The 22,594-nt window shown below is 40.5% G+C and overlaps 1 protein-coding gene across 3 annotated transcripts in view; it reads left to right on the forward strand.

The window, feature by feature from the left end:
• Positions 1-9,907: 9,907 nt before the first annotated feature.
• PCLO (piccolo presynaptic cytomatrix protein) overlaps positions 9,908-22,594 on the forward strand; it is a 402,552-nt gene continuing 389,865 nt past the window's right edge. For all 3 annotated transcript variants that reach the window (XM_027790555.2, XM_055809070.1, XM_027790559.2), the window contains exon 1: positions 9,908-10,000. The gene's annotated coding sequence lies outside the window, so the exon portion shown is untranslated. The remainder of the gene's footprint in view (positions 10,001-22,594) is intronic.

Consider the following 22,594-nt stretch of genomic DNA (forward strand, 5'->3'; position numbering starts at 1 on the left):
TGGTCCTCAGAACAATTTTGCTGTCTTACCAATAATTCATTCCTAGTACATGTTTTGGGGAAACGTGCTTTAAAACATAACCTTTTAGATTAAAAGCATCAATTAAATGAGGCAAATATGCTATAATTACAACAGAGATACATGGATACATCTCAGAGAAGATTAACTTAAAAGCTAATTCTGAACACTTAAATGTCAATTTAATTATTAATGGAAAGTTTACTGTTTGCAACAGATGATGAAATACACCTCCTAGATTGTAATTATTCATGTGAAAATTGGAAGTTGCTACATATCTTGCTATTTGATGTCCTCACATTATGTATAGGTCTACCTCCAATGGGGACTTTCTCTGAAGCTGACTGATCAGTCTTCATGCCTGCTTCGAATGACTTGCCAGGAACAGTTGTTTCTGTTCAGGCAGAAGTTCATGCTATGCATATTTCCATTGCAATGTATCTACCTAATTGCTGTACATCGGTGTAAGCACATGTTTGTTCCATTAGAATTAGATCCCAGCATTTGAATATGCAAATATTATATGCCTGTATTGGGTTTAGCATGATAAGGTTTTGGTAATGAGGGGGCTACAGGGGTGGCTTCTTTGAGAAGCTGCTAGAAGCTTCTCCTGTGTCAAACACAGCCCATGCCAGCTGGCCCCAAGACAGATCTGCTGCTGGCCAAGGCTGAGCCCATCAGCCACGGTGGTGGTGCCTATGGGATAATGATGCAAGAAGGGGAAAAAAGTGCTGCACAACTGCAGCTGGAAAGAGGAGTGAGACTGTGTGAGAGCAGCAGCCCTGCAGCCCCCTGGGCGAGGGCAGGGGGGTCTCCAGGTGCTGGAGCAGATTCCCTGGCAGCCCGTGGTGAAGCCCCTAGCCAGGCAGGCTGTGCCCCCAGTCCAGGGAGCCCATGGGGGAGCAGACCCCCACCCACAGCCCATGGGTACCCCACACCAGGGCAGAGGGTGCCCAAAAGAGCCATGACCCGTAGACAGTCGTGCTAGGGCAGCTCCTGGCAGGGTCTGTGGCCCCATAGGGAGAGAAGCCCAGGCTGGGACAGCGTTGCAGGCAGGGTTGGGGCAGCACTGGGGAACCTGCGGAGGACCCCCCTGGGGCCTGCTGGGCCTGGGGGGCTGCGCCTGCTGGAGGGACCCATGCTGGGTCCTATGTGCTTGACTGGGCATGAAGGGCTGCAGCCCCTGGGAAGGACTCACATCAGAGAAGTTTTTGAAGCACTGTCCCTCATGGGAGAGACCCCATGCTAGAGCAGGGGAAGAGTGTGAGGAGCAAGGAGCGGCAGAGACGTGTGATGAACTGACCACAACACCCCCATTCCCTGTCCCACTGCACTGCTTGGGGGGATGAAGTGGAGAACTGGGGAGTGAAGTTGAGCCCAGGAAGAAGAGGTTGATGGGGGGGAAGGTGTATTACAGTTTGGTTTTATTTGTCATTATCCTACTTGGCTGTTAAATGGCAATAAATTGAGCTAATTTCCCCAAGTCAAACCTGCTTTGCCCATGATGGGATTTGGTGAGTGATTTCTCCCTGTCCTTACCTCAGCTCACGAGCCTTTCATCATATTTTTTCCCTTCTCCTGTCCAGCAGAGGAAGGGGAATGATGGAGCAGCTTAGTGGGCACCTGGCAGCCATCCAAGGTTAACCCATCACAATGTCCCACAATTTTGTAATCTCATACCCTCCCTGAGGAGGGTAGCATTCTGTTTGTATTATCAGATTTCTGTGTGTTGTTTTTAGGATTCTTTGAAAATATGCTTTGACGGGTGTCAGGTTTTATTTTGTTTCTTAAGGTCCAAAAGACTGTAGTAGCAAATCAAGATTCTGAAAAGAAGAGAAGCAGCATTATCAGCTCATGGTCAAAATAGCCTAGTAGACTGGAGTTTATTGAAAAGGATATTCTGAGTGTTTAAATCCAGCCCTTTCCCACCATGGACAACCATATCATACTATCCTTTTCGTTAAACTGATCAAGGTAATTTTTAACGCATATAATGGTTTTTCCCCACTAATTTTGTTGAAATGTTGTTCCATAAATTCACTGTTCTCTGGCTAGAAACAGTCTTCTAATTTCCAAACTAAATTTGTTAATTACCAATATATCCACTTGTTCCTGTATCAAACTCGCCCTGTAGCTTCTGGCCTTCTGTATATTTAGAGAGTGCAATCATATCCCTTTCTCAGCCTTCATTTTACTAGGGTAAAGAGGCCTAGGCTCATTTAATACCCACTCCTAAAAGCAGCTTTGTGGTACTCTTGGTTAAGTTTCTTATCTGTTTGGTTTTTTCAAGCTAAGTTCTCTTGAACCAGAATGACCATACTTGATATAAACAGTATTGCAGATGAGAGTAAGACCTTAAGGTCTTTCATAGTGACATTAATTTTTTTCTTTCTTTCCTGAAAATATAAAGCCTGAAACATTCTTAGATTATCTTTGCTGTTTTGCAGAACTTTCTTGCACCACTGATTTCTGGTCATGCTGTAACAGATATATTTACCCATGTTCTTTCCCTCTGCACACTCAGCCTCTAGATTGTGGCATCAATTCCTGTTGTTCAGCAGTAAGTTCACAAGGTATTGAATTTCACTTCATTTCTACTATTACCGTCCTCAGGGTCAGCCAATGTTTCCTATATGGAAGAGAATTTTCCATTCTTTTTTGTATGGACAATGACTCCCATTCTTTTTCAAAAGAAAATCTCATTAATCCACTCCTCCACTTTGTGCCAAGGGCATCAGAAAATGCAGTAGAAAGATTAACCTCATGATGAGTTCTAGAAAAGGTCTACTTGTAAACCCTCCCCAAGCTTGGTCTCCTCCTCAGTGTGCTTTTCCATACTTTTGCTTTCCAGTTCTCCACAAAACTGAATATCTCAACCTTATCCAATTTCCACCAGTGTGGCAATAGCTCAGATCCTTAACTGATATCCAGATAAGTAAGATGCTCCCAACTTTCAAGCAAAATGAAAATACAGCCTCTTAACAGTGGAAAGTTTAGGTTAATTTAGACTTGTAAATCCATTTTTTCTCATTTACTTTTACATCAGTATATAACGATAAACCCCATTATTTCAGTATGAACATTTAAATGTGTAAAAAGGTACTGGAATGGCAAAACAATTTGATAGGTGAAAGGCAAACTTAAAGAGTAACCTTGGGGTTTTTTTTCGTCTCAATAGTGAAACGCATGGGAGAAATATAAAAGGGAACGCCTGTAGGGTTTTATTTGCATACTGAGAGGTAGAAACTAATGACCTGCAAGAAAGGTCTTATGTTGAGAATCTGAAATAAGACAAGCAGAATACCTTTCTGTGGGCTTTACACTGGTGGTCATCTTCTTTTCTTAATCTTAGGCTTAAAGAAAAACTTTGATACAGTTCCCCTCTTTTTTTTTTTTTTTTCTATTCTCTAGGGGCTAGCCATATTAGTGGGTTGAAATCAGTAGTAGTTAGGCATCTAACTGCTACATCTCAGAAAATGTAATTCCTGTCTATTGACATATGCAGGTGCCCATAAGCTGTAAAACATACAGCCCCTCGTAACTTATGGATAAAAAGTTGTTTGGGGTTTTTTTTTTCCATTAAAAATAGCCAGCTGAACACATGGGGAGGGAAATCTCCTTTGATTCTCTTACTCAATACACTTTATATTGTCTCCTATGTGCTTGACTGGAAAAGATAAAAAAGTAAGAGGCAAAACCCCAAAATATTTCTCAAAAATTAAGTCTTCTAGTGCTTAGGCTTTAGCATTAACTTTAGCTTATCTCTGGTCTTTTATGAGCTTTTGAGTGCTTCATACTAGCAGCATTAAATCATTATCATTGAAACCTTTTATTCTGTAATATCACATATATGCACACCAGCCTTGAAAGGCACCCTGCACTCCAAAAAAAACAAAGGTAGGCTTTCAATCTGAAGCTAAGCCATTTCAACCAGAATCACATAATTTTTTTTTTGTTTTTGCTACTTTTGTTTTCTGCTCCTTGTATACCACATTACTTTCTCTGCATAAAATAAACTTTGCAACTCTTTCTGAAGACCTGGTCTTTTTTTTTTCCTTTTTATTGTCTAAAACATTTCAAATCCTCTTTTAACCAACATCTCTAGGATAAGAACCGTACTGGATGTTGTTGAATATGGAAATTTTCTGGTGAAAAATAAAAACATTACAATGGATGTTTTCTGTGTACCACCATCATAAAAATATGGTAGAAGTTTAGAGATACATAAATGTGAGCTAGGTCTGTTCAAATGATGCACAGCTGAACTGCAATGAAATAAACTAGAGAGGTTGACAAAATAGTGGACAACCACATGGATGATAAAACAGAAGCAGAGAAGCAGTTTTTAGGTAGTCTTCAACAGAAAACCCCTTTCTTTCTTCCCTGAATATGCTGTTGGGTTTAATTCCAGACATTTCTCAGTACCACCTGCTTGGGGACACTGCCTGACCTGGTATCAGCTGGCAACTGGCTAATCAACAATTGAAAGGCCAGCTGAACTCAATCCTTTAATTTACCAAATAACAAGAACCTTACTCAGATTATCAGCAGAGCACTGATAATTCAGCCCTTAAAAGAGAAAGAAGGGTCCTGAGGAAATACCTAAATAACAGTATGTATGGCTTACTGAGCCTCCCCTTGTGTCTTTCCCCCGAGGGCTCCAGTGCACAGCGCAATAGATTAACCTATTCCCCTGAGAATTTTCAGAGAGAAGAGGCTGCTTCTAGGTAAAAAAGGCTAATGTTCCATCATTCCTGTTCCATGAATTGCCATAAAGAATAGGAAGAAATCAACTCCTACAGTAGATTTAGATGGTACTAATTGTTGTCTAGGCTGTTTGCATGGTGTAAAAATTACTTTATCTGCAGTGCTAAAACTGTCTTTTTTTTTTTTTTTTTTTTTTTTCCTGAAGTTGCTACCTGTGTGCTTATGGAGTTTTCTCTGGCAACACTTACAACATTTGGCTGTCAATGAATAAGCAATAGGAGTGTTTAGAAAGTTTCCTCAAGAAACTTAGGATAAATGTCCATTTACTATATGCAATACCTTAACACTGCAAACTTACATGAAGAAGGGAAAACTTCTGCATGAACTTTCTATCCAATGCAGCTGTCATGACCTCTGTCTGCAGGTAGCCTTTCTGTGCTCTGCTGTGGAACACAGCTCAAGGGAAAAAGTATGGCAATATTGACTTCCTTAGGGAAAGAGAAGCCCTGGCACAAAGGAACTGTGTCATCTTAATAATTTCTTTAGATAATGAAAGTTGCAAGTGTTTTTCTTTTTTTTTTTTTTTTTTTTTTCCCCTCCCCTGCACTGTAAGGACAAGATAAATAATTAATTACAGCTGGAAAGTAGCTACAAAAAACTCTTCATTAAGGTAAAAAAAAAGGTCCTGTTCTTTATGAAGTTTTCCTTCTGTTTGCATTTTACACTTGCATCATTAGATTATAGACACTAAATACTTCTGGCCTTTAAATGGAGTTTGGAATAGACAGGTTAAATCTGCTCTTAAAATATTTTTTTTCTGCTCCTTTCAGACTTCATTTTCTCTTTTACACTGTAAAAGTGTTCATTTTGTAGTAGGCTGAAGTTCTTATAAAAACAGGGGTACATTAGATGTCTTTTTATGAAGTTGTATAACCAATATTTCTAGTAATTACAGTTCAGTTGGATGAAAGGCTGAAAAACATGGCAAAATGTATATAAAAAGGGACTTAAAAACAAACAAGCAAACAAAAAAGCTTCTGAACATGGAATTTTTTCAGACTTGATCAAATATATGCTCTTTTCTTAACGGTAAAGCTATAAAGAACTTAAGGAACTTTTTTTTTTAAATTTAAGTTCTTTCATCACTGTTAAGGAACTGAACATACTGTTCTCACAGATGACCACACAGCCCTAGAAATGGAATTATTTTTCTTGTCATTTATAACTACCAGACAATTAACAGTACTGAGTTTGGGAACATTCTACTTCCACAGCTGGAGAAAGCAATAGATTTTCTCCAGAACTTGCCAGCTGAACCTCTGAATCATGTCTAGGAATATCTAGTGTATTTTACCCCAGTTTAGGGCAAACAAAAACTTTTGATTTCTTGCTTCTGATATTATAGTAGAAGTTGGAAAGCCATGCAAGAAATTGAGTCAATCCTGACTGAAATTAATCCATTGTACACTTTTACAGAAGGGATAAGTGAATTTGACAGCCAGTGGCAAAAGAACTTGCTTCAAGTATTAGAAGCAAGGAAATAAACTCTTTTCAGAAAAGTTTTTCCATTACAGGAAAACTTCAATTAAAGCTATATTACAATAAATCATAAATATAGCCTTACTTTTGGGAAGAAGGGGATAATTTTTAAAAAGTTTGTTAATGAAGAGTTAAAATGTTTGGAGAAAAGGACAGCATTTGTACTAACAGCACAAGCCGTTGTCTTGGTTTGATTCTGTTTATGCCTCTGGAAATGCCTAGCAAGCTTGCAGGCAATGGAAAGAAACATGATTTATAATAGATATAAAAAGCAAAGTTCCACCTTCAAGCTTGAGGGGAGAAAACAGGATTGTGGCTGAGCATAAATGTACTTCACAATTCGTGCTTCATTTCTTCTGGTGTAGTCCCATTGGCATCAATGTGTAATCTATGGTGGAAGTTACCTCATAACTGCTTCCTGCAAATTGTCTGATTTCCTTTAGAGCTGAGGCTATAAGGCTGCTGAACAGATCACTGTGTGTCTCTGAGGAAAAAAATAATAGTTTCTTCTGTACCAGAATTCTCTGATGATTTACCAATGTATAAATTATAACTCTTTCCATAAACTGAGTCCATGGGGAAAGTCCATAGGTTCTGGGCTGGATACCAGGGCTCACAAGTCATGATCATTTTCATTAGGTGTAACTCAACTCAGGGCTAAAGAGAGCCAGTGGGATCTTGCCACTGATCAATGATCTGCAGTTGTAGGCTTCTGTCATATTCAAAAGCCACTTGCTGGTGCACCTCTTTTGGGAAGATGTCAATCCAATTAACTGTTTGACGCTTGAGAGATGAATGCATTTAATCAGCCTTATTTTGCTAGTACATGTAATGTCTGTGTTTTCTATTTTTACAGTTAATTAGGAACCATTTGGTGATGCAGGATATGCAAGTAAGCGCACCATTCAAATATGCAGAGATGCTGGTTGGCATTTTTCTGATTTTTAAGTTCAAGTATTGAGGCATACTATAAGAATAAAACTACAGATGGGTGATTAAAAATTAATATTAATCTCTTTATAATTCTGAATTGTTTATCAAAGTCATGTCTATAGGCTGAATGAATGCTTGAAATATAGAACAAACAAATTAGAAAAGTATAAGCTACTGTCTTTTTTTTTTCCCCTTTCAAATGTCTTCAGAATTTAGACTAATCACTTGTATACTATGCTTACATAGATTACATACTTCCTACCCTAAATAAGCAGAAGGAAGAATAAATGAATTGGAGGCGGCAATGGAAAAAATGCTGGATGTGCACAAGTTAATGACAAAAAAACCACTAACTTCAATAGGATAATCTATTCATTCACTGTTTTCTAGCTTCAATGGATGTTTGTGATTAAGTCTTGCTGAACAAAGAATAAAATTGGAAAATTGGTATTTAGATTAAAAATATATAACACTTAAAAATATTAAAGTGGTTGAAGTGTGAAATTTCATTTCACATGTTCTGATCATTGAAATTCTGAAACATTTCAGCCAATTTTATCACTTCATATGTTGGCAAGGAGATACCACACTTTAAATGTTACAGCTACATTCTTAGCTGAGATATCTTTGGAAGAGATTATAAATGAATATTGATATTTTGTAAAAGTTATTTTTAGTTTTGGTAAAATAATTGGAACGTCATGGAAAAGGTACATTGTTCAGGAGAGATACTCATTAGTGGAAACAGGTACTTGTTTTGGTTTTATGCATACAACTAAAATAAACAATAGCCTCTGTTACTCAGAGGCCTGCAAAACAGACTTTATATGTGTTTTATGCAGAGGCAAAAACCCATCACCTAAAGTTTCAGCTTTCCAGTCTAAAGTTGATAGCTTCAGTCAATGGAGAACCCTCATCAGTCATCTGGCTTGTATAATGATGGACTATCAGAAACTTTCTTCGAACTATTACTCACCTGCTGAACTGTGTTAAAACACAACGTTGCTAATGAGTGTAGTGTGAGTGATTTGGAAGAGATGTTTTCAAAGAGCAGGGACACCTCCCTTGCCCAACGTGCACGAGCCTTAGCATTATCTGTTTTGCATGTGGCTGTGGAATACATTGAAAGGTCACAATCGGAGTCAAAGCAAACCAAAAGTAAGTATATTGCAGTAGTCTTAAGATAAGCTTCAGCCGTGTGATTATATAATCAGGGAAAATGTTACCACTTTTTATAGGAATTTTCACAATATTTAAATGCTTTTTATATGTTAATTTGCTTGCACACGTGTGGTGTGAGTGTTTGTTCTCTACAGGTGTACATATATATGGGTATATCTGAGTATAATCTAAACCAGGGTCAGACTTTACAGGTATTTCAGCAGTAGGATATCTGTCTCTAAAGGATTAGGTACTGTTCATGCAGGCAGTTTTGTGTCACAGTGGAAACAGAAGCCAACTCCTTTGAATCCCAGCTTGGGGACTGTCATTCCAGCACTTTATGATTTTCAGTCTACAGGAGCTTCTTAAGACCCCCCTAGAATGTGTAAAGCCTTTCATGGATTTGTATGAGGGCAATTGGTAGAAACAAAAAAACAACTGTCACGCTACATTTCATTCCACTTGAAGTGTGACATAACAAATGCACAGACCAAGTTATACATGTGAAAACACTGAATGAGCCCACCCAAATGGTAAAGTTACAGGAAATAAAAGAAATGCAGAATAATCTGAACTCCTCATAGGCATTCGCACAATCAGCGCAGTAATCTTAGTCTATAATCCTCATGTGATGTAATCTGCTTTGGTCTATTGGAAGTAATCATGCTAGGTCAGCTTACTCCAGCTATGGTTTGGGTTTGTTCTTTTCAATTCTACTAACTGAGAATTGAAGGGGAAAATAACAAAGCAGGTAAAAAATACTATACAGTGAATATTAAAAAGCTTTCCCCCTTCAATGAATTTGAAAGTGCATTAGTGGACAAATAATTTGGGGAATTTATTGTGAAGAAAACAAACATATTTTGCTAGTTGCTTGTTAAACATTTAGACTTTTAAATCATTAGAAATTTTTGTGTATATGACACTAATAAAAACAGGCCACGCAAATCTGTTGCTCACTAAATAAGAAATCCCACCTCCTCCTGTAGCTCATTCCCTTTGCTTTCCTGAGGAACGGTGGTTATCGGTTATAAGAGAGCATCAGACAACAGCTCGGACAGGAAAGGTAGGTGTGCACTGGCAGCTGTCCTGGACAGGGTTTGTGTGTGTGCAAGTAGGGCACGTGGCAAAAGGGGTTTGGATTAGGGCCAGCTATGGTCTAAATCTTTTTTACTCGCATGCTGCCTGTAACTGCATTAATTATATTACTGGTAGTTTTCTAAATTAAAAAGGATTTTTTGAAACATTACATAATAAAATAGTCAAGGTCACAATCAAAGGTATAACACTGGTATATTCCTGCCCTGAAAATAATGGTTTCCTTTGTAAAATATATCTTGAACAGGCAAAACCTTATATAAGGTAGTTGCATTATAAAACAGTATGTGGAATCAAATTACTCTCATGCTACATTGCGTTGGAATCACTGATTCTGCAATCTGTGTTCAGTATTAAGAGCTACACAAAATACTCAGTTGCACCAGGGAGGATATGAAGAGATTAGAGAGACCAATATATCACAGACTAACCTCTTTGCTCTGGACATTCACAGGGACACAGGCAATTCCCATTCTACTGCTACCTGGAGTCACTAGATATGAAGACAAAAAAATCAAGATTGCAAGGAAAGCTAAAGTTTAAGGTAAGCAATCCTTTTTTTTCGTTACAATTTTACACATTGAGCACATTTTCCATATTGAATTGTGAATGTAAGTGCCATGTATAATTAAAGAAAAAAAAAAAAGAATAAGAATCTCAGGAGGCGAACAGTCATAATAACCACTAACTGACCTTTTCTTTTAAATTTCCTTAGTGGAACTCCTAAGTAATAGTACTGTTGATCCCAACTTTATTTACATTATGGTAAGAAAGACACTTCTAGCAAAGAGGTAAAAGTCAGTGAATGATTAGGAGTTGCTTATTCCTTGAAAAAAATCAAGTCTGTATGGGTACATAGAAATCATATGCTAGAAAACAGATAAGCAACACAATACATTTTATCTTCATAGAAGCATATAATACATTAAAGACATCGTAGTGTTATATAACATAATCTTTCATTATAATTCATTGTTCCATAAAATAGGTTAATAGTAGATAATAAGTTATAATTAAACACTGCTTGTATGGTTTTTTATGCTTGTCCCAATGGGAGATATTATCAGCTGGATTACTTTCTTAGTATTTTCAAAATGTATACTTATTTTTTAGGGTTATGCTAGATGTTCTGTTTCTTGTGTGGGTTACCTTTTTCTGGCTGTGTTCTCTGGCAGTGGGATCAGCAGCTCTGTGAGGGGTTTTAAACATCATGAACACTAGCTATACACAGATAAATCATAACCACACTATGGAGAGAGTGGTGTTTCTCAGAGGTGTTCATGAATGGCAAAATAAATGTCTTTCAAATTTTTACTTGAGAAAAGCGAAAGAGAAAGAAGGGACAATTACAGGACAAGCAAGGACAGGAATAAAACCTGAAGAAAAATAAGTACTTCAACCCTCGAATTACAGTCTTAACTGTTGTATAATATTTCTGTAAACGTGCATAGAAGGACACTGTCCAATTAGTCATATTGCTAAATGCTACTGTTTTGCATTGCTAAAGTTTCATGTACTTAGAAAAAATTGTCTTAAAAATAATGTCAAGTAAGTGATTTTAATCTTTTGGGATGTATTGTGACCCTCGTTACTGAAGTTATGTACTAATTCTAGAAATTTCTAGGATCTTGAAAACATCTGGTGAAGAAGTATTTTATTTGCCATTTATTGTATAAATTCAGTAGTAAATTTGTACCACAAATCCGGTTTTGAACAAAATTTATTAAAGGCACCAAGCCTTAGACTACTTACAATTAATTTAAAGAAAATTATCTTAAACATAAATATAAAATAACAGTTCTTAAATAGAAATCTGCAGAAGCTGGGTGACAAGAGTAGGAATTCGGAATTGAACTGGCATTTGAAATTCTGTTATGTACATGCCTGTTGACCATGTAAGGGAAATGTTATGCTTATGCCTAGAATGTTTCATCCAAGAATGCTAATTTTCAGTTATTGGGTTTTTGTGTACAAATCTCCCCCCTGCCTTTTTCTCTGCTCAAGCTTCCTATGGTTTTCCTTGGTGCCTATAGGAAATTTGAGAATGAAAATAGAGAACTGCTCAGCTGATTTCCTAGTCAATATAGGGCAAAAATGCAACAAATAAGGCAAGACAGTCGTCCTTTTGTATTTCTGTGATCCCCATGGTAACAAAGAAAACACTTTCATCAGCTGAGTAATTCAGCACATCCATAGCTTTACCAAAGCTGAGTGAGGAACTTATGCTGAGGAGCTAGGGAGGGACTTAGCTGGAAAGGGATTTGAATAAAATAAAATAAAAATAAAAATAAAAAAAAATAATGAGCTAGTCCTTAAGGTAGTACTAAGTCAGGATCATGGAAAGCTAAGAAGATAAAGAAATAGCTTCAAGTTTAAACCCGAGACTACTGGCAGTTGTTAAAGCTTGGTCTCTGAAGAGTTTTGATTTGCTGCTCTGGAGTTGTTTCTGGAAGGAGATATCTTTAATGAATGTGATATCTTGCCTGTGTTGTAGATTTTCTTAATCTTATTTTATTTTGTAAATTTTTAGGTCTGGGGTGCATAGTTTATAGCAAACACGGCTGTACTAGTATTTGTCTATGAAATCTTGGTATGTAAATGAAACTGGTAGACACCACTTTAACACAGAGAAAAATAATTAAATTTATAGGACTCTTCTTCTGTTATGTTTTTGCTGCAGACAAACTCAGAAAGTATCCTACTGGAAGGTGTAAAAAGCATCTAGGCCATATTTTACAAAGATGAATCTCAGATTTAAAATTAACTTTTCTAGGTCAACAGGAAGAAATTGAAAGAAAGGAAAGAATATCTGTTTAACTAGCATAGACTCTGTAGGTGCGTATTTTCTCTAAATCTTTGCATAAATCCATTATTTTTATGGTAAAATGTTTTAGTCTTCTCTACAATCATAAGACTATTAAAGATACTGTGATAATGGGCAAGTTGAGAGCTCGGTAAAGTCAATGCATCATGACCAGCTCTGCTAGGAAGAAAAGAAAGGTGGCTGTCATCAGCGACTCTGATTACTACCCAAGTGGGCAATGATGAAGTCCAAGCGACAAGAGATCTGAGGGCAATCAAGAGAACCTCAGGGCCCTGGGGCAACTGGTTGAGGGACCAGGAGCATAAGTAGTGTTTTCTTCTATCTTGCCAGTTGCAGGGAATGATGGAGTGAGTAATCGGAAGGTCACACAGATCGATACCGGGCTCCAGACCAGCTGCCAATGGCTACATTTCAGGTTTTTTGATCCTGGCAGCAGGCCTGCTGGCAACAGATGGGGTTCACCTGTGTCAAAGTGGGAAAAGGATCCTAGATTGGGAGTTAGAAGGGCTCATCAAGAGAGCTTTAAACTAGATTTGAAGGGGAAGGGAATAAAACCAAGCTCGGTAGAGATGAGTCTCAAAGCAGCATTCCAGGGTTGGAAGCAAAATTGATGGAACAGGTTAAATGCATCTGTGCCAATGCCTGAAGCATAGGCAACGAATAGGAGGAGCTGGAAGCCATCATGCAGCAGGAAGACTATGACATAATCACCATCATGGAAACATGGGATAACTCACATGACTGCTGCAGTGGATGGCTACAAACTCCTCAGAAGGGACAGGCAAGGAAGGAGAGGCAGTGGGGTATCTCTGTATGTCAGGGAGTGTTTTGACTGCCTAGAGCTAAATGGTGGTGACAGTAGGGTTGAGTGTTTATGGGTAAGAGTCAGGGGGAGGACTGACAATGTGGATATCCTGGTGGAAGTGTGTTACAGACCACCCAACCAGGATGAAAATACAGCTGAGACATTCTACAAGCATCTGGGAGAAATCTCAAGATCACTAGCCCTTGTTCTTGTGGGGGACTTCAGCCTACTGGATGTCCACTTGAAGTACTACGCAGCAGAGAGGAAACAGTCTAGGAGATTACTGGAGTGTGTGGAAGATAACTTCCTGACACAGGTGGTCATTGAGCCAACCTGGGGAGATGCCCCACTGAACCTACTGTTTACAGACAGGAAAGGACTGCTGGGTGATGTGGTGGTCAGAGGATATCTTGGGCATAGCAATCATTAGATATTAAGAGTTTTTGATTCTCAGAGAAGTAAGGAGGGGGATCAGCAGAACTGCTGCTTTGGATTTCTGTAGGGCTCAGTTTGGCCTCTTTAAGAGCCTGGTTGACAGAGTCCCTTGGGAGGCAGCCCTGAAGGGCCGAAGGGTCCAGAAAGGCTGGACATTATTCAAGAAGACAGTCTTAAAGGCACAGGAGCAGGCTGTCCCTGTGTGCCAAAAGATGAGCTGGCAGGGGAGAAGACCAGCCTGGCTGAACAGAGAGCTTTGGCTGGAACTCAAGGAAAAAGGAGAGTTTACCACCTTTGGAAGAAGGGGCAGGCAACTCTGGAGAACTATGAGGATGTTGCCAGGTTATGCAGGGTGAAGATTAGAGAGGCAAAAGCCCATTTAGAACTCAGGCTGGCCACTGCTGTAAAAGAAAAAATAAATAATCTTTTTACAACTACATTAGAAAGAAAAGGAGGACCAAAGATAATCTTCATCCTTTATTGGTTGTGGTGGGGGGAACTTTGCCACAGAGCATAAGGAAAAGGCTGAGGTACTTAAGGCTTTCTTTGCTTCAGCCTTTCATAGTAAGACCAGCTCCCCTCAAGGTACTCAGCCCCCTGAGCTGGAAGACGGGGATGAGGAGCAGAATGAATCCCCCACAGTCCAGGAGGAAATGGTCAGTGACCTGCTGCTCCACTTAGACACACATGAGTCTATGGGGTTGGAAGGAATCCACTGAGTGTACTGAGGGAGCTGGTGGGGAAGCTTGCTGAACCACTGTCCATCATTTATCAATAGTCCCAGCTCACCAGGGAGGCCCCAGCAGAGGGGGGGTCATCCAGCATGGTGCCCAGCTACAAGAAGGGCTTGAAGGAGGATCTGGGGAACTACAGGCCTGTCAGCCTGACCTCAGTTCCAGGGAAGGTGATGGAGCAGATCACCCTGAGCACTATCATGTGGTGTGCAAGACAACTGGGGGATCAGGCCCAGCCATCGTGGTGTTATGAGAGGCAGGTCCTGCGTGACGAGCCACATCTCCTTCTAGGACAAGGTGACCTGCCTAGTGGATGAGGGGAAGGCCATGGATAGTGTCCACCTGGACCTAAGTAAAGCCTTTTCACTACTGCATCTCCTGGAGACACCAGCTGCTCATGTCTGGCCAGGGGCGCTCTGCACTGGGTTAGAAGGTGGCTGGGTGGCCGGGCCCAAAGAGTGGTGGGGAATGGTGTAACATTCTGCTGGCACTGGGCACACAGGGTGTTCCCCAGGGCTCAGGGATGGGTCCAGTCCTGTTTAATATTTTGACCAACAGTCTAGATGAGGGGAATGAGTGCACCCTCAACAAGTTTGCAGATGACACCAAGTTGGGGTGGAGCGCTGCTCTGCCTGAGGGCAGAAGGCTTTGCAGAGGGAACTGGACAGGCTGGACTGAAGGCCTGAGGCCATTTGTAAGAGGTTCAACAAGGAGAAGTGCTGGGTCTTGCATCTGGGTCACAACAGCCCCATGCAATGCAGCAGGCTTGGGGCAGAGTGGCTACAAAGCTTCCTGGTGGACCTGTGGGTGCTGAACTAGTGATGGACTTGGTAGTGCTGGGTTAACGGTTGGACTTGATGATCTCAGAGGTCTTTTCCAACCTAAATGTTTTTATGATTCTACCCCACCTCTCCCATTAGAACCTGTGGCAGTTCCCTGCTTCTCTTTGATTATCTTCTTTCTGTGGCTTCTGAGTTACAGCCGATTATTTTAACTTTTATTTTTCTAAATCTAGTACGGGCGTTAAGGGACTTACAGATAGGTGGAATGATGACTTGCAGATACTCCAGGGCAGGGGAGGAGGAGGAGGGATGAGATGAAAGGGGGTGTGGGAGGGAATATTTGCTTGTTTTAGCTGAAATTTGAGATTCATCTGCCTTCATATCCTCAGAACTTTTTGGTGTGAATTAGTCCAAAAGACTTTAGGAACTGTTAAGAAACTTCACTGCATCTGCTACAACTCTAAGCATCTCTGTATAACATGAGTGAGTTCTGTTAAAGTGGAAATTCTGTTTCAGCTGGTGAGAGATAATCTGAGAGACTAAAATCAATGGTTGCAATAGAAAAAAACAGGTAAGCCCAAATGGCTGAGGTTTTAAATTACTACTATAAATGGGATTAGTTTATAGTAGTAATTTAAAACTCTTATGAGTTAGTTACATTTTTAGTTAAAGTATCAGTCAGGCTGGTAAGAGAAATGAGCTGGATATTTTTATTCATAGTGCGTTTGCTGCTGTTCTGTAACCTAATCTCTGAAGTGACTGAATTTTTGTTGTCGTTTTTACTGCTTTGGGAAACCCTGTAGCTGAATTAGGTCATAGACATGCTTGTGACTTTGGTGCTGTTTTACTGTGAAACATCAAGGTTTTTTTAAAAGTATTCCACTGAACTACTGGAAAGCAGTGGAGTCTCCATCCTTGGAGGTATTTAAAAGCCATGTGGACGTGGTCCTGGGCAACCAGTTCCCAGTGGCCCTGTTTCAGCAGGGGAGTTGGAAAAGATGGTCTAGAGATTCCTTCCAACCTCAGCCAGTCTGTCGTTCTGTGATTCTGCAAATGTTCCAACAAATCTGTAAAAACATGTTTTTGCCACCTGGCCCATGACTGCCTTGATCATTTTTCAGAAGTAGTGTTTGAAACAGTTCACATAGTCCTTTTTCTCCATGCCTCAAGCTGTTACAAAGACTTCTCTGTGAAGTTTGGAATGTGTTCTTGATCTTAACTGCAGGTATTACTCGAACTGGATGTATCAGCCAGGGGCTTGTACTATAAGGGAACAGAAAAGCTTATAAACTTTACCTTTCAAGAAAATACCTAAAATAAGATTCAGCTGAGGGCATGGGTACATCTAAATTTTAAACAAGCTGGCTGTCTGGTTTCCCATTTAGTTGATGGAAGCTTACACCAAGCTGGTTAACTTTCTGAGGTATACGATACTCCCTTGAGTCATGTGCCAACAGGTAGGAGTGCAATATTATTTAATCTGATTACGGTAGGGCTGGCAGATATGTCTGAGAATTTATAAAACAAATTACATATCTTATGAAAGTTCTCCATCTCTTTGCATTGGCTGCTGAAGTCTAGCATATAACATGTTCATGCAACTGAATCCCATCTGTTGTTCACCTGGTTCCTCCTTTTTGTTTTAGGGACTGGCTCTTCTCCAACTACAATGGGAGTCTGAACACTTAGCTCCCGTGTAGAGTCTGTCTGTAGGTACTTCAGTGTAGGTATCCTAATTTAGTTAATCCTACCCTAGAATCTAATTGCTTAGTGGAAAAATGCTGGTAATGACTCTGATAATCTGAATGCTTATTTGTAGAGAGCAGAAATTGTTAGGAGAAGTGGACTTCAGGACCCAAGGGAGTTTTCCTCCCAATCCATCAGAGCTAAAGCTATTGTGGTTCCCTGTCTGAAGTCCACCCAGTAGTGAGGCCAAGCACATGCCATCAGTACCCACATGCTCACAATTACTACTTACTATAGACACAGCCAACAAATGAACACAGACAGATAGTGCCTGCATACGTGCTGCATACATCCAACCAGTGCTCATATAAACATGAATAAAAAGCTTGATCCTGCTCTTACTTGCCAGATAATAGGGTTTAAAGATTTCTAGCATATCACACAAACGCCCTCACAAGTCTCTCATAGGTGTCCTAGATCTATCCAATCTTGAGACCTTCTGTTTTACTTGACAGTGAAATGTTAGCTTCATCTTGATGTAGGTATTGTCTCACACACAAAATACTGCACTTACAAAGAAAAACAGTTAGGAATATAGCGTAGTAATATGATATCTCGTACTGCAGTGATAAGGCATAGGGTTTGGCTAGACAGAATTACTGACTGGCAGCCTGCTAACAAACAGCTGGCCATATTTTTATTCCCCCTTCTTTTTGTTTTCCTGTGGTTTTGTTCCCCTTCAGTCTTGATCTTTCCCTACTGTTGATCCTTAAATGACCCATAATGTTTTGTATGTTGCCACAGTCCACCTCCAATATTCCATGTTAATTTTGTTTTTTCTCTTCACACTCATGATAATTTTGTCTTCATTCTTATAAATCACAAAATGCTGGTTGAACCTCTTCAAGATTATGTTTGAGTGGTTCCTTCAATTGCCCATCCATCAGTGACCTAAGAGTTCTCATCTCCCTTAACGTCTCCATTGCCTACTGCTCATTAGAGTTTGTGTATCAGCATGTTCAGCTCATGACTTTTCCTTCTCCTTGCTATTGTCTTTTATGCTGAATAGTATTAATCAAAAATCCTTATAAACCAGATCTCCTTGCTTTTCAGGGGTCCTTAAAAATCTCCTAGGAATGGAAAAAATCTACATGGTAAATGTTAACTTTCTTATGCTTAGAAGTAGACATTTACCATTACAGTAGAGAAATTCAGAAAAAAAAAACCCCAAACACACAACTTTATTGAGCAAGGAACCAACTACATCTTTCTTACCATCACATTAATTTTAATTTGTAATTCAATCAGTTTATGCATTGTGATATATGATACAGCACTATGTATAACAGTGGAAAGCAAGAGTTTGCATCCAGAATGAAGGCATATCTGCACTAATTCACCAGGACTTAGTGAAAGTATCTATGAGTTAGCAGTTTTGACTAGCTGATAAGCTGATAAACAGCTAGTGACTTTGTGCCAGCAAATTTATACAGTTTTCTTATCTAAATTAATACCTGTGTGTATATTAGGCAATATAGAATTATTTTGTGTATTTGTGAATTGCGGATCCTATAAAAATGTAAGATACTTTTATGGAGCTCACCACTAGAGTATTTGAGTTTTTAAAATCTTAAAACCATTAATTACCACTGTTAGAGTAAGAGGTATCACTGTCCCCACATAAAAGATAACTAAGTCTCCTGCACAAAGGTACTCGGTGATTAATTTCTAGTGACCACCTACAGGTTTTCCCAAAGTATATTGAAGTCTCTTCAACAGCAGAAAGTGTTGGTTACCTAAGCTGTGGGCCATCTTTTAGGTTTAGCAATTTGGTGAGGAAAAAGGCACTGCTATACTGCCTGATGGTACAAGCCACTGCAACATGCTTAATGACTAAAGAAAGTTGTACTGGAAAAGAGTTAGAAAAGTGTACTAAGTATAGTAAACATGGGCTTGTGGAATACACTGAATTTCATAGTAGTTTATTTCATTATAATAAAGCTTTCTTTGGCACATAGTCAACAAATTATAAAAAATCTTGCTTTCTTTTATGAAGTCACTAGATGTTTAGTATGAGAGGTTCTCTCTCTGACATGGAGATTATACCATGTGCAAACATAATGCTGCACAAATGGTAAGAGACTAATGAAACCTGCACATACCAGTGATAAGTATTTTATAACCAATGGAATTTTATATTTTAAAGTACTGGATACTATACAGTAGCATGATGACCTGTGTGATAGTAGACTTATGATAAATGAGAGAAAGGTATTGTGCTTTTTATGCACTCCACTGCATGCTCACCCACATGGGCACCAATGACACTGCCAAGGAAGACCCCAAGGTTAGCAAGAGTGATTAGAGGGCTCCAGAGGCAAGGGTGAGCAGCAGAGGAGTCTGGGTTCTATTCTCTATCCTGTTGGTGAAGAGGAAGGACTTGCCATTTAATATTTCATATGGAATGCATATTTCATGAGAACACAGGAATGTCTGAGATTTAGTGGGACCACTCACATGCCTGGTGTGCTGAGATGGATGGAAAAAAAGTCTTTCAGTCAGACAGGTGGAGGTGAAGAGAAAGGGGATTGCCACCAATGTGAAGGAGCAGCTTGAATGTGTGAAGCTCTTCTGTGGTATGTGCAGCAGTGTAGCTAAGAGCTTGCAGGTCAGGATCAGAGGAAAGGCCAGGAAGCATGACATTGTGGTGGGAGTGTGTTACAGACCCTCGGAATCTTGGTGAAGAAGTGGACAGCCTCCTTGTATATTAAAGGCTCTATTTCTTGCAGGGGATTTAAACCTCCCTGACACCTGACAAAAGGGTGGTACAGCTAGACACAGGCAATCTCAGAAAGTTCTGGAGGATGTCAAGTATAATTTCATGATACAGGTGCTGTAGGGGACAAGCAGAGGTGACGTTCTCCTGGACATTGCTACTCATGACCTCTGAGAAACTTGTTGAGGAGGTGATAATCAATGACAGGCTTGGCTGTAGTGACCATGAAATTGCAGAGCTCAAGATCCTGAGGGGAGTGATGAAGGCAAGCAACAGAACATAGAACTGGGAAGTATAAACTGGTGGGAAGCAGTATTGAAGGGCAGAAGAGCTCATGTGAATTAGCAGATCTTTAGGGACAGTCTTCTCCAAACAAAAGACTGATCCATTCCAGTGTTCACAAAAATGGATCAGGAGTACATCTTGGTTAAGCAAGGACCTGACTGGTGTCCAGTGTAACAAGAACATTTATAGAAGTGGAAGTGATGGCAGGCTGTGAAGGAGGAATTTAGAAACATTGCTTGGGTATGTAGGAATGGTGTTTATGTAGGTTTAGAAGGCTTACCTTACTTATGTAGGTAAGCCAAACGGTGGAAAAGAACAAAGTCAGTGATCTCCTGAATGATCTCCTGAGTAATCTCATATATACAGATCCATGGGACTAGAATGGATGCATCTGTTGAGCACTGAAATACTTGGCCGATGTCATAGTGAGGTCACTTTCAGATGTCCTTGAAAGGTCATGGAGATTAAGGGAGCTCCCTGATGACCAGGGAAAGGAAAATGCCACAATCATCTTCAGAAAGGGCAAAAATAACAACAGTGAACGAAGTGCAGGTCAGCCTCCCCTTCATTCCTGGAAAAAACATGGAGTGAGTCCTCTTGCGAACAATTTCTGGTCAAATGAAGGAGAAAGTGGTGAATGGAAATATCCAGTATAGATGTGCAACAGGTGTATTATGCTTTGGCCAAGTTTGGCCTTTTACAACTAAAAAGACCTAAGTCTGTGGGTGACTGGAGTACAGTAATAGGGGTCTTCAATCTTGATTTTAGCCAGACTTTCAACATGGTCTCCTGTGAATTCTATCAATGTTGGGACTTCACAGTTTAGATGGGTTGAACACCAAATTGATGAAAAGCTGTCTGAAAAGCTGGGTTCAAAGGATACTGGGAAATATTTATAATCTGTCTGGAGGTCAGGTGAAGTGAAGTTCTTCTGGTGTCTATCCTGGGACTTAGCCTTTTTAATATATTTATCAGTAATATGGAGGAGGAGGAGGAATGAACCCTCATCAAGTTTGTGCATGATACCAAACTCGCAGATGAAGTCAATGTACTTTATGGCAGGGCTGGCATTCAAGGAGACATAGACAGGTTGGAGGAATGGGCTGACACAAATCTCATTAAATTCAGGAAGGATTTGTGCAAAGTTCTGCATTTCAGATGGTCAACAGTGTATTGAGCTGTGTCATAGCCAAAAGACTGAGGGAACTAATTATTCCTTTCTACTCAGCATTTGTTATATTGCATCTTGAGTGCTGTGGCCAGGTTTGGGTTCGTCAGCACAAGAAGGAGATTGACAAACTGGAACAAGTCCAGTAGAGGTTGTCCAGACTGTTCGGAGACTGGAGCACCTGACAGATGAGGAAAGGCTGAGAGAGAGGTTTGTTCAGCCTCGTGAAGACAAGGCTCAGGGTGAATCCTATTGCTATCTTCAAGTTCCTAATGGGAGGAGACAGAGAAAATAGAGCCTTACCCATTCTTGAGGTGCATAGAGAAAGGATGAGAGGTAATTGAGGCAAGCAGCAACAGAAGAAATTCTAGATATAAGGTTGCCCAGAGAGACTGAAATATCTATCTTTGGAAATACTCAATTTGACTGAAAGCTGCTCTGAGCAACCTAATCTATGTTAGCCTTCTTTAGAGAGAGTGGTTGGGCCAGGTGACCTCCAGAGGTTCCTTCCCACCCAGGTCCAGACTGTTCAGCCTCACCCCTGTCCCTGGAAACATGATGGGACAGCTCACCCTGGAGGTCATCTCAAAGCATGTGGAGGAAAAGAAGGTCATCAGGAACAGTCAACATGGATTCCCCAAGGGGGAAATCATGCTTGACCAACCTGATAGCCTTCTGTGGAGGAATGATTGGCTGCGTAGATGAGAGGGGAACAGTGGATGTTGTCTACTTTGACCTCAGCAAGGCTTTTGACACTGTCTCCCATAACATCTTCATATGTAAACTCAGAAAGCGTGGACTAGGTGAGCAGACAGTGAGGCGGATTCAGAACTGGCTGAGTGGCAGTTTAGCTGGAGGCCTGTATCTCGCAGTGTTCCCCAGGGGTTAGTACTGGGCCCAGTCCTGTTCAAGTTATTCTTCGCTGCCCTGCATGCAGGGCCAGAGTGTGCCCTCAGCAGGTTTGCTGATGATACAGAACTGGGAGGAGTGGCTGATACACCAGAAGGCTGCGCTGCCATTCAGTGAGACGTGAGCAAGTTGGAGAGTTGGGTGGAGAGGGAATTTAATGAAGCTCAACAAAGTCAAGTGTAGGGTCCTACACATAGGGAGGAACAACCCCATGCACCAGTGCAGGCTGGGGCTGACCTGCTGCGGGGCAGCTCTGTGGAGAAGGCCCTGGGAGTCTGGTGGAAAGCAAGGTGCCCATGATCCAGCACTGTGTCCTCATGGCCAAGAAGATCAATGGGATCCTGGGGTGCATCAGGAGAAACATCACCAGCAGATCGAGGGAGGGGATTCTCCCCCTCTGCTCTGCCCTGGTGAGGCCCCATCTGGAGTGCTGTGTCCAGTGCTGGGCTCCCCAGTTACAGAGAGACAGGGAACAGGAGAAGGTCCAGTGGAGGGCTACAGAGATGGTGATAGGGCTGGAGCATCTCCCTGGTGGGAAAGGCTGGGGCTGTTCAGCCTGGGGAAGAGAAGGCTGGGAGAGGATCTTATCAATGCATGCAAATATCTTAGGGACGAATGCCAAGAGGACAGGGCCAGGCTCTTTTCAGTGGTGCCCAGCGACAGGACACGGGGAAACAAGCACAAACAACATAGGAAGTTCCTTTTGAATATGAGGGAGAACTTATTTACTTTCA

This window comes from Falco peregrinus, chromosome 6 (assembly GCF_023634155.1).
Source record: "Falco peregrinus isolate bFalPer1 chromosome 6, bFalPer1.pri, whole genome shotgun sequence".
In the NCBI taxonomy this organism is placed as follows: domain Eukaryota; kingdom Metazoa; phylum Chordata; class Aves; order Falconiformes; family Falconidae; genus Falco; species Falco peregrinus.